The 7,344-nt window shown below is 44.2% G+C and overlaps 1 long non-coding RNA gene across 1 annotated transcript in view; it reads right to left on the reverse strand.

Moving 5' to 3' along the window:
* The window catches only part of LOC102024125, a 37,095-nt gene extending 33,744 nt beyond the window's left edge, over positions 1-3,351 (reverse strand). The window contains exon 1 of the long non-coding RNA XR_260925.2: positions 3,245-3,351. This is a non-coding gene — a long non-coding RNA (uncharacterized LOC102024125). The remainder of the gene's footprint in view (positions 1-3,244) is intronic.
* Positions 3,352-7,344: the final 3,993 nt, after the last annotated feature.

Below are 7,344 nucleotides of genomic sequence, written 5' to 3' on the forward strand. Positions count from 1 at the left end.
TATAAGTGTGCGTCTCTGCCCCCAAAGGGAGAGAAGGGAAGGATAGATGAGGGTGGAGGATCTTGTCAGATCCAACAGCGCTGTACATAATAAACATTGAAAGCTGACTCATTTGCGACTAAGTTCTTACTAAAACGGCGCCGGACACAAAGCGAGCTCAAGGCCAGCTGGAATTGCATAGTGAGACCATCTAAAAGAAAAAAGAAAAAAAAACTTCCAGGTGAGAGCTCTTTTCTGGCTTGTGGAGGGCCTCCTCCTCATTTTAGCCCTTATACAGCCTTTCTTTGGGCCTGGAGATTCTTTTTCTGTGACGAGAATTAGTGAATCTACTCTTATAGGAGAAATATAACTCCCAACCTGCTAGATGTCAGATATGCTGAGTTCATGTCCCCCAAAATCCAAGAATAAATTCTAAGGGGCCATGAAGGTTAAGAGTAGGAAACATTTAGACCTAACTCCTGCTGGGCATGGTGGCGCACACCTGTAATCCTAGCACTTAGGAGGCTGAGGCAGGAGGAGTGTTGTGAATTTGAGATCAATATGGGCTACAAAGTGAGCTCAAGGCCAGCCTGAACTGCAGAGAGAAACCCTGTCTCAAAAAGACAAAAAAAAAAGAGTAACTCCTGAGAGACTGAAGGGTTCCAAAAGTGGGTTGTCCTGTGTATCCAAATTTTTTTTTCTTTTTGGAGTTTTTTTTTCTGGTACTGGGAATCAAACTCATGACCTTGCACTTGCCAGGCAGGTGCTGTGCTGCTGAGCTAAATCCCCAGCCCCAAATTTAAGGAGCAATATTATATAATGTGATTTTATTACTGTGGTGATTTAAAAATAACTTATTTTAAACTAAGCTTGGCCATAACAAGAAGGTACCAGGACACATTTGCTAGTTATTGCTGAATCCTGGACTGAAAAGAGTAATATCTTTAAAGTCTCTATTAAAAAAAAGAAGTTGTAAAAATAAATAAATAAATATAAATAAATAAATAAACACAGTTGTATAAATGCTAGAGGGGCTGTGGGGAAAAAGGAACACTTTTTCACTATTGGTGGAGTGCAGACTGGTGCAACCACTGTGGAAATCAGTGTGGAGATTCCTCAACAAACTAGGATTGGAGGTCCCATTTGATCCAGCTCTTCCCTTTCTGAGTATCTTCCCAGAAGAATTGAAAACATCATACCACAGTGATATATGTGCACCCATGTTTATAGTACACAATTTGTAATAGCTAGATCTTGGAAACAACCCAAATGCCCATCAACCGAGGAATGGATAAAAAAGATGTGGTCCTTTTATACAATGGAGTACTACTCAGCCATAAAGAAAGATAAACTGGAGACTTATAGGTAAATGGATGCAACTTGAGATCATATTCATAAGCGAAATAAACGAGATGCCCATGGGTAAACATTGTATTGTCTCCCTAGTGTAAGAAGCTGAAAGAGTAATAAGATCCAAAATGTATACTCTGAGCTGGGAATGTAGCTCAGCAGCACAATGCCTGCCTGGCAAGCGTGAGGCCCTGAGTTCAATTCCCAATACCAAAAACAAAACAAAACAAAACAAAGTGGGAAGAAACTTCAAAAGGAAAGAGAAACTGGGATGGGGGAAAGGAGAAAGGAAGGAAGGGGAAAGCAAAAAGAAAAAAAAATATATATATATATATATATGATAGTCAAGACAGTTATATTACTAATTTCTCTTAGTTGATTGAAAAGAAAGGTTTGTGCTAATATTGTTTGGACAATTAAAGGTTGATATCTTGTACCCTGAGTAACTAATTTAAAGACAACAATATGCGATGTATTAACCATTGCTACCCTCGTATTATCTTGTTTTGAAATTTTGTTTTATTTTTTCTTTAAAAACAAAAAACAGGGTGGGGATAATGTTCAGCAGGCAGAAGTGCCTGCCTGGCAACCACAAAGTCCTGAGTTTGGGGGCTGGGGATTTAGCTCAGTGGCACAGCGCCTGCCTGGCAAGTGCAAGGTCATAAGTTCGATTCCCAGTATCGGGAAAAAAAATCCTTTTTAAAAATGTAGTTTTGGTAGAGCTCTTGTATGTGTGAGGCTTGGGCTTCCCAGCATCGGGAGAAAAAAAAAAAAAAAAAGTCCTGAGTTTGACTCCCAGTACCAAAAAAACCACACACAAAAAAGTTGCAATCCTAGCACTCAGCAGGCTGAGGCAGGAGGATCCCTCTGAATTTGTGGCCAGCCTGGGCTACGTAGTGAGTTCAAGGCCAGCTTGAACTACACAGCAAGACCCTGTCTCAAAACAAACAACAACAACAAAAACAAAGTTGGACTCCAGCAGAACAGGACAAAACCTGCATATGAGAGTTAAGTGCCTCTAGCTGTGGGTGGACTGGGGCAGGGTAGGGAGCAGAGTAGAACCTCAGGGAGGTAGGTTACAGTTTATTACTTCAATCAAGAAAGATTTCCTTCCTCACTGTCTTGTTTTATTTCTTCCCCCAACAACCAAGAAGCAAAACTCACTGATTCTGTTTGGCAGATGCGGAAGTGAATCTCAGGAGGCTGAGTGATTTTCAAAGGGCATGACCAAGTAGCCGAGTTAAAATTTAAACCTGGTTCCAGACATGGATTAAGGAGCAAAGCAATCTTTTGCTGGGTTGGCTTCCAGGGGTCAGGGAACATCCTTGAAAAGTGCTGAGATGGAGAAAATGCGGTGGCTCAGCCTCCTAGCAAAAAAGCAAGAGGTTTCTTGCTAAGTTCCAGGGTTGGGGCAGGGATGGCAGAGCCGTAGACCTCCAAGAGGGATGCTCAGAGTGACATATAGTTCCACACTGCCTTCCAGGGAGAGGAGGGAGACTGGGGCTCCCTGCATGACTTCTGTCCTCTGAAGGGGTATTTCAGAGCTGAATTCAGAGTGGAATTGCTAGGAGAAGAAGGAGACGGGGTGCTGCTTCCTCTTTCCTCCTGGCCCTCCCCTGACCTCTGCTCTCAGTGAATGAAAGCCCTGTTCCATTTCAGCACTGCTGTTTCCCCCTCGCCAAGGGTTTGCTGTGAGCCCACCCTGATTCCTGCACCCCATCTTCCTGAGTCCACACTATGATTATATGAAGCAGGTACTTTCAGCCTTTCTAGTTTTAAAAATAAGGAAAGGCAATATGATCATATTAATTATTATTGCCCTAAAACTTAATAGTTTAAAACAATAAACATTTAGTATCTTTCCTATTTTCTGTGGGTCAGGAATTCAGTAGTAGATTACCTGGGTGATTCTTACCTGGGACATCTCACAAGAATCCAATCAAGATGTGGGCCAGGGCTGGGCATGGTAGCAATCCCAGCACTTGGGAGGCTGAGGCAGGAGGATCCCTGTGAGTTGCAGGCCAGCCTGGGTTACTGTGTGAGCTCAAGGCAGCCTGACTCTGTCTCAAAACACAAACAAAGAAGATGTAGACCGAGACTGCAGTCACGTTAAATCTGGCCTGGGGCTAAGGAACCCAATTCCAAGGTAGCTTGGGCACGGGGCTTGCAAATGGCTGTTGGCAAGGGTCTGTTACTTGCGGCTATGGTTTAAATGTCCCCTCCAAAAACTCATGTTTATATTTCATTGCTGTTATAGCAGTGTTGAGCCAGGAATTGGTGGCCTATAATTCCAGCACTCAGAAGACTGAGGCAAGAGGATCCCTGAGAGTTGAGGCCAGCCTGGGATACATCATGAGTTCAAAGCCAGCCTGAACTACATAGGAAGACCCTTTCTCAAATAAACAAACAAACAAATAACAGTGTTGAGAGGTGGGATCATTAAGTGGGAATTAGATCCTGAGGGCTGATGTGGGAGTGGGGCCATTGTCACAAGCTGGGTTTATTATACATACAAGTTCAGCCCGTTCTCGATCACTCTCTTGTGCGCTCTCACCATGTGACACCTTCTGCCATCTCCCATGCAGCAAAAGAGCCCTCCCTAGACAGGGCCCCTTCAGTTGGGGTGTCCTAGCTTCCAGAGCCATGAGTCAGATGAACAATAAACTTCTATTGCTTTCCACTTACCCAGTCTATGGCATTGTTATAGCAGCAAAAAACAGACTTAGACCCTTGCCATGAGGGCCCCCGCCCCTACCGTACTGCAGGGCAGCTGCTCCCCGCAGAGAAGTGAGCCAAGAGAGATAGGCAGAGGCTGCCGTGTCTGTTTGGACTTGGCCTCAGAAGGCAGACTGTCACTTTTACATTCTCCATTGTTTATACAGCTCAGCCTATTCATCGTGAGAGGAGACTGACTCTACAGGGCAAGCACACCATCGGTGAAACATCGTGGGTGATTCTGGGGGCCACTACCATAGTGACGGTTATTTACCCAAGGTCACCTACACTTGGAGTGTTACAGGTAGCCTTTGAACTCAGGCAGCTACTGTGTCAGAGTAAACCTTGGCTGGAAGGAATCAGGACAGGCAGGAGTCCACAAGTCTGCTTGCCCTAAAGACATTCATACTTGAGTTCCTGTTTCAAATTCCAGTGATCAGGAAAATCAGATGCTATCTGATGTGTCAACCAGACACTTCATGAAAGCAGCAAAACTGGGGCATGTTTGTAAAGGTTGCACAAGGCACACTTGGCGGATCTGCTGCGTCAGAGAACCTGGGATCTTGTTTGTGTTGTTGATTTACTGTGGGGCCTCTGCCAAGGTACCAGTCTCTCTGGGAGCCTTTGCTTCCCACCTGTACACTGGGTGGCTCAATTTCACGTTCTTCAGGTCCCCTGGCTGGGAGTTTCACGCATGGGTTCCGTGCACGAAGTTTGCCACTGAGAATACATTCCATTCCTTTGGGATTTGCTCATCACTTGCTCTCGGACCTTGGCAGAAGTGCAGCGGAGCGCTCAGGTGCAAAGGGCGCTCTTCTGCACCCAGGCCGGGCCAGGGCAGGCCGTTCAGTCCTGTTTCTCCGGCAGCTGGCTGGCACCATTGTTCCCCCATAGAAATGGGCCCTTTTCCAGCTGCGCTGCCCTCGGGGCAGGGGAGAAGCTCAAAGGACTCAGTTGTGCGGCCTTCCCCCTCCCCCAGGGCAGGCCAGGGTCACCCAACAGGCTGACTCAGCCCTTGCAGGGGAACAAAGGGAATGAGAGATGGTGTAGAGAATTTGACATTTAGTGTGCTCTCCCCTCATAAAACTCCAAAATCCTTATCACGGGAAAATGCTCTTACACTTCTACAGTATAGTGACATTTTTAAAAACTAAGGAGAGGGCATCATCTCTAATTTCGGTGCTTAAGGGCCCATATTTTTGTTTGCCTTTTAATAGCTTTGAAAGGGGGGTTCATTAACAGTAGATGGCAAGTCCTAACCTAACTGCAGCATTTAAAAAATTACAAGGCCAGCTGGGTGTGGTGGTGCACACCTGTAAACCCAGCACTCGGGAGGCTGAGGCAGGAGGACCACCGTGATTTCGAGGCCAGCCTGAATTACATAAATGAGTTTAAGCCCAGCCTGAACTGCGTAAGGAAACACTGCCTCAAAAAAAAAAAAAAAAAAAAAAGTTTTGGTCAAAAAATAAAAAGAGCCATAGCCAAATAATGAACTTAAGACCCTGTTTCAAAGTAAAAAGTAAAAAATATGCTGTGGACATACCTTAGAGCAAATGCCCTAGATTCAGTCACCAGTACTTAAAAAAAAAAGGGTCATATACAGGGGCTGGTCAAAATATACAATCAATGTTTCAATTAATCACCCTCAAAATGCTTCCCTTGATTTGAACATACTTATCCCATCATTTCTTGCCATTTGCTGAAGCAATTCTAGAAGTCCTCTTTCATGAATGTCTTTATGAGATATGATCAAAAAATACATTGTGTGATCCAACGAAACAGCATGCTTGGAGCAAGGAAAAATGCTGGCCCCTGTCGGGAGTGGACGGGAGCTCGCTAAGGCGAGACACTCCAGGGTTCATTGCTGAAGGCATAAAACTTCCAAAGAAAAGCTTTGCTTCTCAGACCAAAGTTAAGTATTTGGAACATGCCATCTTGTCAAGAACGCATTCAAGAAAGCTTTGTAGAAATTTGCCATCAATTCCAACCCGATAATTGACCTAGCCATGGAATAATCTCAGTGGATCCTCAGTACATCTGGCCATAACCGGCACTCTTAAAAACTCTTCCCATCAAAAAGTATCAGAAATGAAAGTCTAAGATGCATTCCTGCCACTTTAAGACGTTCCTATTCAAGCGAACAGTATTTAGCAGACCAGCTGGTCTCTTTCTGAGTATATCAAGCAGGTATACTCAAGCCACCAACACAGTAGAGGGCACAAAATGTTTTTTTACAATATGTGCGTGATCCATTAATTAGTCATGAAATCAGTTATGTGAGTGTCTAGTTTTACAAAACTAAAGTATGCAATATCAGAATGTTTCACGTAGATCCTTTGGCTGAATTTTGCATATTGTAAGAAATATTGAGGTCTATTTCAACATACAAGAAAAGTATTCTGATGAAAGGGATATGGTGGCCGGGCGTGGTGGCGCATGCCTGTAATTCCAGCACTCGGGAGGCTGAGGCAGGAGGATCGTTGTGAGTTTGAGGCCAGCCTGGGCTACAAAGTGAGCTCAAGGCCAGCCTGAACTGCATAGCAAGACCCTGTCTCAAAAAGACCAAAAAAAAAAAAAAAAAAGGGATAGGGTGAATAAAATGTGTATTGGCTAACAAAACAAAAAAACACAGCATGCTTGTAAAAACATTAAAAACATTAAAGTGTATCTTCATCTATTTTACTTGCTGGAGCAGATACTATGTGACTTCTGGCTCTTCCCCAAAGTCAAAATGACCAGGAAAGGTAAATGTCTTTTTTTTTAAAGGTAAATATCTTGAAGCAATCCAGGACACTGAATCTATTATTTTACTTCAGTGCAAGTAAAAATGTCTCAGAAAACAAAATGTCCAGAGCTGTTTTGGAAAGTGGTAAGAGGGCCAGGGATATAGCTCAGTGGCATAAGTGCTTACCTGGCAGGTGCAAGGTCCTGAGTTCAATTCCCGGTACCAAAAAAAAAAAAAAAAAGGAAAGTGGTAAGAGCCATGGTGGGGTACACCTGTAATCCCAGTATTTGGGAGGCTGAGGATGGAAGATCACCCTGTGTTTGAGGTTAGCCTGGGCTATATAGTGAGTTCAAGGCCAGCCTGAACTACATAGTGAGACCCTGTCTCAAAACAACACAAAACAAAGTGATAAGAATGCTGGGCAAACTGGGCGTGGTGGCACATGCCTGTAATCCCAGCACTCGGGAGGCTGAGGCAGGAGGATCTTTGGGAGTTCGAGACCAGCCTGGGCTACAAAGTGAGCTCAAGGCCAGCTGAACTGCTTAGTGAGACCCTGTCTCTAAAAGACAAAAAAA

Source organism: Chinchilla lanigera, unplaced genomic scaffold (assembly GCF_000276665.1).
Source record: "Chinchilla lanigera isolate Chin_1 unplaced genomic scaffold, ChiLan1.0 scaffold00021, whole genome shotgun sequence".
Taxonomy (NCBI): domain Eukaryota; kingdom Metazoa; phylum Chordata; class Mammalia; order Rodentia; family Chinchillidae; genus Chinchilla; species Chinchilla lanigera.